This window comes from Salvelinus fontinalis, chromosome 2 (assembly GCF_029448725.1).
Source record: "Salvelinus fontinalis isolate EN_2023a chromosome 2, ASM2944872v1, whole genome shotgun sequence".
NCBI classification, from domain to species: Eukaryota; Metazoa; Chordata; class Actinopteri; order Salmoniformes; family Salmonidae; genus Salvelinus; species Salvelinus fontinalis.
Genome location: NC_074666.1, coordinates 8,675,050 through 8,687,958, shown reverse-complemented (window position 1 = coordinate 8,687,958; position 12,909 = coordinate 8,675,050). Strand labels below are relative to the sequence as shown.

Here is a 12,909-nt window from a genome sequence, read left to right as displayed (position 1 = left end):
CTCCACTACCTGGGAGACTAGCTCCACATGAACCCCCTCATGTACCCCATCACTCATATAGGCCATCTCCTCACCAGTCTGAGGAAATGGCTCCCCAGATCCGTCCTTACCTCCTACAACAATATTTTTCTGCTGCATAACAGACGCTATGTTCCCTTCTGGGACAAGTTGCAACTCCGTTACCTCAACACAGACAACTTGTTCCTCAGCAACAGGTGCTTGTGACTGCTCTACAACTGTCAGACCACTTCTCCCTACATCAGTGGGCCCAGGCATTACGAGGACCACCTGCGCCCCTCCCTTCTCGGGCAAGCATGTCGCTTATGACCAACATCCCAACACTCAAAACACCATTGACTACCCGTACTAGCATAAGCCATATACAGTCTGTTGTCATACTTGACTTTAAACGATAACTCTAAAGTCTGCTCCGGTGAGTCCAAAAACATAAACACCTGTCGCCGAAACGATGTTTCAAAGCCGGGTGTTTGTAAACCAAACGGGACAATATTAATTGAACTTGCAAACTTCCCAAACCGCAATAACTCGCGCTCCAATAGTTAGCTCATTGGGAATAAATGGTGGTACATTCGATATTGTTACCCTTGTTGACGGAGAAAAAAGTGGCGTAACTTGAATAAACATACCTTTAAGAAGTACGCCATGCTCAACCATACGATCAACAAGATGGTCTTCTTTATGAAAAACCACCACCGCTTTATTCATCCGTGACGCATAAGCAACACCTTAATCATGCATAGAAAAAGGAAAACCACCAATAAAAGTAAAACAAGGAAAAAACAGTCGATCTAACTCCAGACAACACTCGCACTCGCTCAAACAATTCCCAGCATGCAGAGAGAGAGGGTGAAAATGGTGATGATGTCAATGACGTCACTAACAGCGAAAACATTTAAGTCATATAGCCTGCATATAGAGAATGATCCAACGTGAGTGTAAAATGTGCTAAGTTGCAATAATTACCACTTAGCAAGGGGTGTGAACCTTCAGCAGCCCTGCATGCCCCAATTTTCACCTGAAACTAAAGGCCTGTTCAGGCCAGACGTATGCTGGCTGGCTGGGGGAGAGAGGGAGAGAGAGACTCTAAATGTGTGAATATCGTAAGGGTATTTGTTATATTAACTGATTAACAGTATACATCTTCCTGAGACGCCTGTACCTTGCACTATAATAACAGTATCATTGCAGTGAATGTATATATACTTTTTAGCCTTATGTTTTTCAGCAAAATAATGACTTTCAATCCAAAACAAAAAAAGAAAGACAAGGAAAATACATTTTAATGACTTCTAATAGCTTAAATTAAAATATATATGATATTGCACTGTAGCATATATGATACAAGACATGATTTTACGAAATTGCTTAATAAACTTCTCTAAAATACATGTAAATCTCTTTCAACTAATGCTATAAAATAGTCATCAAAAGGCATGCCTAGGCATACTCTCTGATACTCATCTGTATCCTTCCAATATTTCAAACTCCTTCCAACAATCTGCTGAGCTATATTCAACTTGCACATACATTTCTTTCATCTACCTTCATCTCCTACTTAATCTGTAAGTAATTTGTGGTCTGGATTTAAAGAAACTGTTGTGGAAGGGGGGAGGGGGTACAGAGATAATGATGATTCCTTGTAGGAACATCTGCAAAACCAACATGAGTCCTTCATCTCCTGAATATGTTCTAAAGAGCTCTATGTTGAAATCTTGAGACCCCACAAGAGTTTGTCATATTTCCACTTGGGGCCGTTCTTAGGGACGTTCTGTGGGGATACTGAGCAAGCAACAATTTCCAAGCCTCTCCCCAGCCTGAAAGAGACACAGAAGCCGTTTCTTCCTTCTTGATCCCTTTTTGAATTGAGAACTTCCAGGAGTCTTCCCACAGTTGGGCAAATCCTTGTTCTTCCTCTGTATTTGCTTGGGGCATTTTTAACCAACAATTTCTCTTTGGACGGGGCTGTTGTTTAGCTATCTTATGGCAGTCAATCCATCTCTCCTCAGACAGCTTATTCTTATCTATCCCTGAATAAATAGACTTCCTCGTTTTCATCTTCATTGACATGATCACCATACCATCACCACCAGAGTCCTTGAACTTTCTTTCTGATTTCCCTGACTCTGATAACTTGCTTTCTCCCTTCAAGATCACGAACGATTGGCCCCACAATCTAAATGCGGCTGTATCTGTTTTAAGATTGGCAAAGAGGTGGTTGTTGATACCCGTCCTTGACCAGACGACCGCATGTTGGAACTGGCTGGCTCCAGTATCTACCCAGGAGCCTTGGGGCTGAGTGTAGCAGATTCTCCATGACTTGAACCATCTGGATACAGTTTCAGCACTGTTCACTTTTGGCTCTGCTGCTTGTTTTCCATGATGATCCTCGGGTTTAGGTTCTGGCTCCACATGGTGGTGGTGGGGTGTCACGTGGGAATGGTTATCCATGTGTGAATGATGGAATTCCAGACCTTTATGGAGGTTTATGGGGAACGTGAACAACCCTCCGTCCCAGGCTTCGTGATGTTGATTGAACTTGATGCTCAAGCATTTCCTGGAGTCCTTCCACTCTGAGATCGAAGCCTTTGTGCTTTTAACATGGTAACGTGAGGACGTAAGGATGGAAGATTTTTTCTGGTGGTGTTGGAGATGAGCTCCCTTCCGTGATTCACACAACAGAGTTGGGAGATACTGCTGATGGAAAACCTTTAAGTTAAAGGATGTGCTGAGCTTTACCTTAGAACTTCTCTCTTCTGGGATACATCTCCATGGGGTGTTCCTTTAGCTGTTCCTCTGCCCAGTTTGCAGTCATGAAGTGTGGGCATTTCCAGCCGTCCTTCCTTTCCTTTTCCCTTTCCGTGTGGTGTGAGAGACCATGCATCTTTGGAGTATGGCACCTCTGTGGCAGATGGAACACCTCATGTTTGGGGTGGTGCAGAGAGTGGTTCTCATGCCCTGCCTCCTTCAACCCGTATTCTCCTTTATGTGGCTGATATCTTGAGAACCAGGACTTTTTACATTGAGCCACTGAGGGCTGGCCTTGGCGGGAGTGGGTTCTTGCACATTTCCAAGACTCACTCCAATCTGGCAAAGATCTATTCGTCATGTGCTTCTTGAGGACCATCGATACATCTGGCATATCATGCTTTAACCACTCTCCATGACACTGAGGCTTTGGAAGTTTCCAGGCCTCATGCCACTCTTTGGGAATATCATGGTGGAGCAAGAGTGGACCACAAGTTATTATACTTGGCCATCTTTGACTTTACCTTGCGGCTGTGCATGACCTTGTGCATCTAATCATATTTCAGTTTGCCTTTCTCAACCCCCGGCTTGACATCCTTGGGCTTCTCAGCCTTGTGATCCTCAACATTCTTGTGTTCTTCTACCTTCATGTCTGCCTCTGCACTGTGCTTGGTCTAATTCTTTGCTACTTCCCAAGACTTGCTCCATTTAGAAGAATGAGGTTTGTACTCCTCACACAACAAGGAACTCCACAGATCTCTGTACTTCTGCTCATGTGAAACACACACTATGATCTTGTGCAGAGGGTACTCTTTTGAATCCTTGTGTAAGACAACATGCTCGTAAGACTTTGGTTTCTTCACTTCCTTTGGCGGATTCGTAGCGGCCCTCCAAGACCCGGACCATTCTGGGTTTGTTGAAACTGCAGGTGATTTGTTGGCTGGGGATTTCTGGAGTCCGTGGTTCATGAACTTCCAACTTTCACCATACTGGGGTCCTGATTTTTCCTCTACCTTTGGCTTTTGATCAGTAGGCCCATTATCGGCATGAGCCTCGTCACCTTTTGAAGGCTTTGTTGTCTTCCAACCCTCGGTCCATTCAGATGAGGACAATGCCTTGTTGGGATGCCACGAGCTTCTTGAACATTCTGGCTTTTGAGTGACGTCTGCCACCTTCATGGTATGGAGAACAACCATTGGCTGTGCCTTATTTTGCTTCTGTTTAATGCTTGATGTGGCACTTCTTCCAGGACATTTCCCATTCAGGCATGGGTAGGTTGTGCTCAAAGTGCTGGGTCTCCACCAATCTGCTATCCATCTTCCAAAGGCTCACATTTTTTGACATTATTATTGGAGCAATCATGCTCTGTCCAGTGTTTCTTACCCTTGATGTGAGGCTGATGACTCAAACTTCCAGGACTGGTCCCGGTCGGCTGGTGTTGTCTCACCCTCTTCTGGCTTACGAAGTGTTTTTGAGCACTTCCATGACTTAGTCCACTTCATTTGAACAGGTTCATTCTGTGTCATATGGAGTAACTTGTCCAGTTTCTTCTGGCTTGTCTCTCCTTCTTACCCTCTTGGGTGGTGCCTTGAGGGTCATACATGTATACCAGTCTTCATTAATCCTGCAAAAAAAAAAATATATATTAAATGTGAATGCTGATGATGAGTGGTGAATCACTCAAGAAGAACATAGTGCCAGAAAGAGTATCCAACCTAACAGTGCATGCTTTCACTTACAACAGGGATGGGAGGAGAAAAGAGTCAGGGCTACCAATCGATTTGTTTGAATCTCCAAAAGGTAAATAAGGCAAATCGGGAACCAATTAAATAATTTGGGGCAATCAGGAAGTCTCCCTGTAGACTACAGGAGGACAGTGAGGTTGATGAGAATGGTGTTTTCTAAGAAGCCAGCTGTGAATGGAAATCAATGCTAATAATGAACCTGCAAGATTGGTGTAAAGTGTTCGGGCTGGGCCTCTGAAAAACACAGAGGAATGGAACACCCTCGGGAGAATGGGTTAAACAACTAGACTAACATTAGATTTGTATATAAACTTATAAATAAGCGTTACTTCTTTTTGAATCACTTCAGGTTCCCCACAGTAGGATTCTTTCAATTTAAAGAGCTACACTCCCCTATGTATTTATTTGGAGATAGAAGCTAAAACTTTTAATTTGGCTCTATACTCCAGCATTTTGGATTTGAGATCAAATGTATTTCTATCACGCAATGACTACATCAAGCTTGTGGCTCTACAAACTAATTGGATGCATTTGCAGTTAGTTTTGGTTGTGTTTCAGATTATGTTGTGAATGGTAAATAATGTAGTGTGTAATTTTGGACTCACTTTTTTTGAAAATAAGAATATTTTTATGAACAATTCTAGATTAATGGGGATGCTACCATGACTACGGATAATCATGAATAATGATGAGTGAGAAGGTTAGAGGCATAAAAATCATACCCCGCATAAAATTCTAGCCTCATCTGTTAATGGTGAGAGGTTACCATGTTTTGGGGGGCCTTTTCCTACTAGAACTGACAAATGCAGTACTTGTAAGTCCCTCTGGATAAGAGCGTCTGCTAAATGACTTTTTTTTTTTTTAAGAAGTCAAACATTTGATCTCAAATTCAAAATGCTGGAGTGTAGAGCCATATAAAATGTTTCAGCATCACTGTCCAAATAAATACATAGGGGAGTGTACATGACAAGAGGACCAGCTATAGGTGATCAACCAGTTTAATGGAAATCATAATTATTACTCTAGAAGAATAAAGCAAGAGATTAAATGAGTGATGCTCCATAAATAGGGAGAGTTAGCGGGCTATATATACTCTGTCTCAACTAGAGATCGACCGATTAATCATAATGGCCGATTAATTAGAGCCAATTTTCAAGTTTTCATAACAATTGGAAATCGGTATTTTTTGACACCGATATTTTTTTTTTACACCTTTATTTAATCTTTATTTAACTAGGCAAGTCAATTAAGAACACATTCTTATTTTCAAGAACGGTGGGTTAACCTGTCTAGGATCAGCGTGGCGCTAGCGGCACACCCCCCCCCCCCCACTGAAAAACCAGTGCCGCGAAATTCAAAAAAAATATTTTTTTTAAATATTTAACTTTCACACATTAAAGTCCAATACAGCTAATGAAAGACACAGATCTTGTGAATCCAGTCAACATTTCCGATTTTTAAAATGTTTTACAGGGAAGACACAATATGTAAAGATGTACATCTATTACCTAAAAACACATTAGCATAATCCACCATCTTTTATTTGTCCACCAACACCAGTAGCCATCACCAATTCGGCTAAACTAAGATATTTATAGCCCCTAACCAACAAAAAAACTCATTAGATGACAGTCTGATAACATATTTATGGTATGGGATAGGTTTTGTTAGAAAAAAGTGCATATTTCAGGTAGATGGCATAGTTTACAATTGCACCCACCATCACAAATGGACTAGAATAATTACAATGAGCAACGTGTTTACCTAACTACTAATCATCAAACATTTCGTAAAAATACACAGCATACACGAATCGAAAGACACAGATCCTGTGAATACAGACAATATTTCAGATTTTCTAAGTGTCTTACAGCGAAAACACAATAAATCGTTATATTAGCTTAGCACATAGCAATTAGCAGCCCAGCATTGATTCTAGCCAAAGTGAGCGATAAAAGTCAACATCGCCAAAAGATATTAATTTTTTCACTAACCTTCTCAGAATTCTTCCGATGACACTCCTGTAACATCACATTACAACATGCATATACAGTTTGATCGAAAATGTTTATATTTAGCCACCAAAATCATGGTTAGACAATGTGAAATGTAGACAAGCTGGTAAAGAAAAAGTCCTTGCGCCACTTAGACAGTGATCTACTCTTATACATAAATACTCATAAACGTGACTAAAAAATATAGGGTGGACAGGGATTGATAGACAATTTAATTCTTAATACAATTGCGTTATTACATTTTTTTATTTATCCTTACTTTTCAATACAGTTTGCGCCAAACGAAGCTACGTCAAAAAACATGGCGTCCTAAGCCACTAAAATGTTTCGACAGAAACACGATTTATCATAATAAAAATGTCCTACCTTGAGCTGTTCTTCCATCAGTATCTTGGGCAAAGGATCCTTTCCTGGGAGAAATCGTCTTTTGGTGGAAAGCTGTCCTCTTGCCATGTGGAAATGTCAACTGCGTTCGGGATGAACTGAAAAGCGTGCCCAACTTTTCACATCGTTGCAAAAATAAATGTCCCAAAATCGCACTAAACGGATATAAATTGCTATAAAACGCTTTAAATTAACTACCTTATGATGTTTTTAACTCCTATAACGAGTGAAAAGATGACCGGAGAAATATAACAGGCTAAACTAACGCTTGGAACAGGTGCGCGCCGGTGTCCTCTAGGCTCATGACGCAGCTCCCAAAGAATGACTAGCTTCAGGGTTTTTTCATTTGTAGGGCCTGTGAACGCGCAATCGACCCCGTTGGAATCGTCATCACGTAAAGGCATCCAGGGGAAGACGTAAGAAGTGTCCGTATAGTCATAGCAACGACAGTGCCCTTATAACTGACTTCAGAAGAGTGGCCAACATTTCTCAAATCTGACTCCATGTCAGGGAAATTGCTGTAGAATGGGCTCTGTTCCACTTAGAGACAAAATTTCAACTCCTATAGAAACTATAGACTGTTTTCTATCCAATAATAATAATAATATGCATATTGTACGATCAAGGATTTTGTGGGAAGCCGTTTAAAAAATTAGCCAAATTAGCATAAATAGTCTAAACAGCGCCCCCATCCCCAACAGGTTAACTGCCTCGTTAAGGGGCAGAACGACAGATTTTTACCTTGTCAGCTCGGGGGATTCAATCTTGCAACCTTACAGTTAACTAGTCCAACGCTCTAACCACCTGATTACATTGCATTCCACGGGGAGCCTGTCTATTACGCGAATGCAGTAAGCCAAGGTAAGTTGCTAGCTTGCATTAAACTTATCTTATAAAAAAAACAATCATAATCACTAGTTAACTACACATGGTTGATGATATTACTAGTTTATCTAGCGTATCCTGCGTTGCATATAATCGATGCGGTGCGTATTGTTGCTCCAATGTGTACCTAACCATAAACATCAATGCCTTTCTTAAAATCAATACACAGAAGTATATATTTTTAAACCTGCATATTTAGCTAAAAGAAATCCAGGTTAGCAGGCAATATTAACCAGGTGAAATTGTGTCACTTCTCTTGCGTTCATTGCACGCAGAGTCAGGGTATATGCAACAGTTTGGGCCGCCTAATTTGCCAGAATCTTACTTAATTATGACAACATTGAAGGTTGTGCAATGTAACAGGAATATTTAGATTTATGGATGCCACCTGTTAGATAAAATACGTAACGGTTCCGTATTTCACTGAGAGAATAAACGTCTTGTTTTCGAGATGATAGTTTCTGGATTTGACCATATTAATGACCTACGGCTCGTATTTCTGTGTGTTATTATGTTATTATGCGTTTTGCCAGCAGCTCTTTGTTGTGCTTCAAGCATTGCGCTGTTTATGACTTCAAGCCTATCAACTCCCGAGATTAGGCTGGTGTAACCGATGTGAAATGGCAAGCTAGTTAGAGACTTGGAGTGGTTGTTCCCCTTGCTCTGCATGGGTAACGCTGCTTCGAGGGTGGCTATTGTCAATGTGTTCCTGGTTCGAGCCCAGGTAGGAGTGAGGAGAGGGACGGAAGCTATACTGTTACACTGGCAATACTAAAGTGCCTATAAGAACATCCAATAGTCAAAGGTTAATGAAATACAAATGGTATAGAGAGAAATAGTCCTAGAATTCCAATAATAACTACAACCTAAAACTTCTTAACTGGGAATATTGAAGACTCATGTTAAAAGGAACCACCAGCTTTCATATGTTCTCATGTTCTGAGCAAGGAACTTAAGTTAGCTTTCTTAAATGGCACAAATTGCACTTTTACTTTCTTCTCCAACACTTTGTTTTTGCATTATTTAAACCAAAATGAACATGTTTCATTATTTATTTGAGGCTAAATTGATTTTATTGATGTATTATATTAAGTTAAAATAAGTTGTCATTCAGTATTGTTGTAATTGTCATTATTACAAATAAATAAAAATCAGCCGATTAATCGGTATCGGCTTTTTTGGTCCTCCAATAATCAGTATCGGTATCGGCGTTGAAAAATCATAATTGGTCGACCTCTAGTCTCAACATACAGGACACAGTAGCATAATATTGCATAAGAGGAGAGGACCTGCCCATGGAGAAAGTGGGTCATGACTCATGCCTTTCAGTAGCACTTCATTACACTACGGGGCTCAAGGGAGATGAAGGTGAAAGTTGCCTTTGACAGGAGACAACACCTTTGAAATTCTCAGAAGAAAGAAGGAGCAATTTCTTTGAAGAAATGTAAACTGGACTATGACATAATTTGAGATTGTCGTCCACAGCTGAGATATACAGTGCCTTCGGAAAGTATTTAGACCCCTTGACTTTTTCCACGTTTTGCTACGTTACAGCCTTATTCTGAAATTTATTTTTTTGTAATTATCCTTTGCAATCTACACACAATACCTCAATGACAAAGCGAAAACAGTTTTTTATAAGTTTGAGCAAATGTGTTCAGACCTTTGATATGAGACTTGAAATTGAGCTCAGGTGCAGCCTGTTTCCAATTGTTCATCCTTGAGATGTTTCTACAACTTGATTGGAGTCCACCTGTGGTAAATTCAATTGATTAGACATGATTTGGAAAGGCACACACCTGTCTATATAAGGTCCCACAGTTGAGAGTGCATGTCAGAGCAACATCCAAGCCATGAGGTCAAAGGAATTGTCCGTAGAGGTCCGAGACAGGATTGTGTCGAGGCACAGATCTGGGGAAGGGTACCAAAAAATATCTGCAGCATTGAAGGTCCCCAAGAACACAGTGGCCTCCATCATTCTTAAATGGAAGAAGTTTGGAACCACCAAGACTCTACCTAGAGCTCGGTACCCGGCCAAACTGAGCAATCGGGGGAGAAGGACCTTGGTCAAGGAGGTGACCAAGAACCCGATGGCCACTCTGACAGAGCTCCAGAGGTCCTCTGTGGAGATGGGAGAAACTTCCAGAAGGACAACTATCTCTGCAGCACTCCACCAATCAGGCCTTTATGGTAAGAGTGGCCAGACGGAAGCCACTCCTCAGTAAAAGGCACCTGACCGCTCGCTTGGAGTTTGCCAAAAAGCACCTAGACTCTCAGACAATGAGAAAAAACGTTCTCTGGTCTGATGAAACCAAGATTGAACGCGTCACATCTGGAGGAAACCTGGCACCATCCCTACGGTGACGCATGGTGGTGGAAGGATCATGCTGTGCCAGGGACTGGGAGACTTACCAGGATCAAGGCAAAGATGAACAGAGCAAAGTACAGACAGATCCTTGATGAAAACCTGCTCCATAGTGCTCAGGACCTTAGACTGGGGCAAAGATTCTCCTTCCAACAGGACAATGACCCTAAGCGCACAGCCAAGACAACGCAGCAGTGGCTTTGAGACAAGCCTCTGAATATCCTTGAGTGGTCCAGCCAGAGCCCAGACTTAAACCCGATTGAACATCTCTGGAGAGACCTGAAAATAGCTGTGTAGCAACACTCCCCATCCAACCTGACAGAGCTTGAGAGAATCTGTAGAGAAGAATGGGAGAAACTCCCCAAATACAGGGTTGCCAAGCTTCTAGCGTCATACCCAAGAAGACTCAATGCTGTAATCACTGCCAAAGGTGCTTCAACAAAGTACTGAGTAAAGGGTTTGAATACTTATGTAAATGTGATATTTCAATTTTTTGATTTGTAATACATTTTCAAACATTTCTAAAAACCTGTTTTTGCTTTGTCTTTATGGGATATTGTGTGTAGATTGATGAGGGGGGAAAACTATTTCATCAATTTTAGAATAAGGCTGTAACGTAACAAAATGTTGAAAAAGTTAAGGGGTCTGAATACTTTCCAAAGGCCCTATGTTCTCTCCCTGTGGTACAGTATGTATGGTATTTTACATGTGGAGATACAAACTCCTATTCTGTGCTTTAGTGCTCCAAAATCATTATTAGGCTAGTTTTTTTTGTTGAGGTAATGAATAAAAAACTAAATAAAGTGCTATATAAAATGCAGAATTCTGTGTGCACCAGCACTTGTGTACTTGTGTGCGTGTATGAGTGTGCGTGTGAGATGTTCTTACGTTGCCAGAGCACTCTGCTCCAGTCTCTCCTGCTCACTCGTGATTTTAGAGTTGTTGTCTCTGGCTCGGATCTCCCACACATTTTTCATCGGTTGGCATCACAGCCCCCCATCACCAGTGGGGCCATCCCCACCGCCTCTGGTATCTTTTCCACCACAGACATGATGTCTTTCTCTGAGATACAACACAGAAAACATACATTTCATAAACACATCTTGAATGATCTCAATTTAACTTAAATGCCAATGTTATTTAAAGTCAACTGTTGCACTCTATTTTTGTGATCTTTTTTTGTTATGATTATGCATGTGGAACTTATTAGAAATTAACTTATCAGAAAGTAGTACAAAAAGGATGAGATGTGTTTCCATTTTAACAAACTTGAATTTGCAATGTTTAAACTAAGTGTGCAATAAAATATATAATAGAATTTGGTTTCAAGAATCTCTCCTCCTCTCATAATAGCGAAAAGATGCACAGTATACTGTACATGCAATGGAAAAACAAAACCACCCCATATTAAATAAACTCCATGATTAAAAAATGCTAATTATTTCAGTAAACCACTGAAGAGAATGTTATTTACATATTCACAATACTGCAACTTATTGTTTCCAGGAAACCAACACAATTCAATTCCAGAACATACACTGCAATTATTGTTCTTCTATCATTGGCTCACGGGCCATTTAAACATTTCAAAACACATTTTCTTTCTTTTTAGCAGAAAAACTGCTATAGCAGGAAAGTAAATTAGAAAACAATTGCTTACCAGTGGGTAGCCTACTGTACTCAGTCAAACTTGAGACCAACCTGCTCAGAGGCTCGGGGCACAGCACCTATATACCGTGTCAGAGTGTCAACTGTAATTAACCTGGTCCTGCGTGACCAGGATGCTTGGAACGATGGCTATTTATAACACCTCTGGGTGATCCGACTCCTCTGGTACTCTTGTATCGTTGGTGTCCCTCTGCGGTCAGTCACTGTTACAGCAGTGGAACCAGAAGAATGTCTGTCTACTGTCTTTATTAGATTAGTACGATGATTATCTCAGAATAGAGACCTGTAGTTCTCTAATGCAGCTGACTGGAGACGGGCGGGCAGATATGTTGCCTTGGATTTGACAGCAATGGTAGAGAGGTGTCCTCGATACACAAATACATACATAATGTACACGTCGTGATGAGGCTCTCCATCTGCTCAGACATTATTATCCCCTACTTACACACAAACAGTATCTCTGCACATGCATATAAAGGGAACGCAAATATTTCTAAATGGAAAACTACCACTAATGACTGTAGGTCTAGGAGTCAGATGTTAATTTGCTTTCAGGTGCCCTTAGAAAATCTCCAAAGAACTTTAGCGTCATTAATTAAATTGACCAAAGAGGTTGCCAAGTGGAGCAGCCTGAGGTCATGTCAACTGTGGGCTGAGATTCCTTCTCCTTGGTAAGGTTTGGACATGTAAAGTAATTAAGTGGTGAACGATGCATGCTCAATATAGACAAACACATCACCAGGCTGCAGCATTCCTTCAGCAAACTATTACAGTAGCCTACAGTATGTGTACGTCTGCTAAAGTGATGCGTATCTGATGTATGGCTGCCCCACACACCAACATATTAGAGGACTCCTCCCAGGGGGAAATATAGTTGAGCACAAGTTGTTCTGGGTTTCTGATGGCTTCCTCTTCTGTTAAACATGTTATGGTTCATGCACACAGAACATCCTGACCCCTTGAACCCGATTCCCCTTTACAATTCAGAGATATTATTTTACAGTTCTTCTTTCAGTGACAAATAGAAAGTGAAAGATTTCTATATGTCATCTGTGTGGACAGAAAGAGCTCACAACAAACT

At 41.0% G+C, this 12,909-nt stretch overlaps 1 long non-coding RNA gene across 1 annotated transcript; it reads right to left on the bottom strand.

The window, feature by feature from the left end:
• Positions 1–1,283: 1,283 nt before the first annotated feature.
• Positions 1,284–11,310, bottom strand: LOC129811368 (uncharacterized). The gene is made up of 2 exons (XR_008752870.1): positions 11,049–11,310; positions 1,284–4,390 (listed from the first exon to the last, which is right to left on the bottom strand). It is a non-coding gene; the product is annotated as an uncharacterized LOC129811368 (long non-coding RNA).
• Between the last annotated feature and the right edge of the window lie 1,599 nt (positions 11,311–12,909).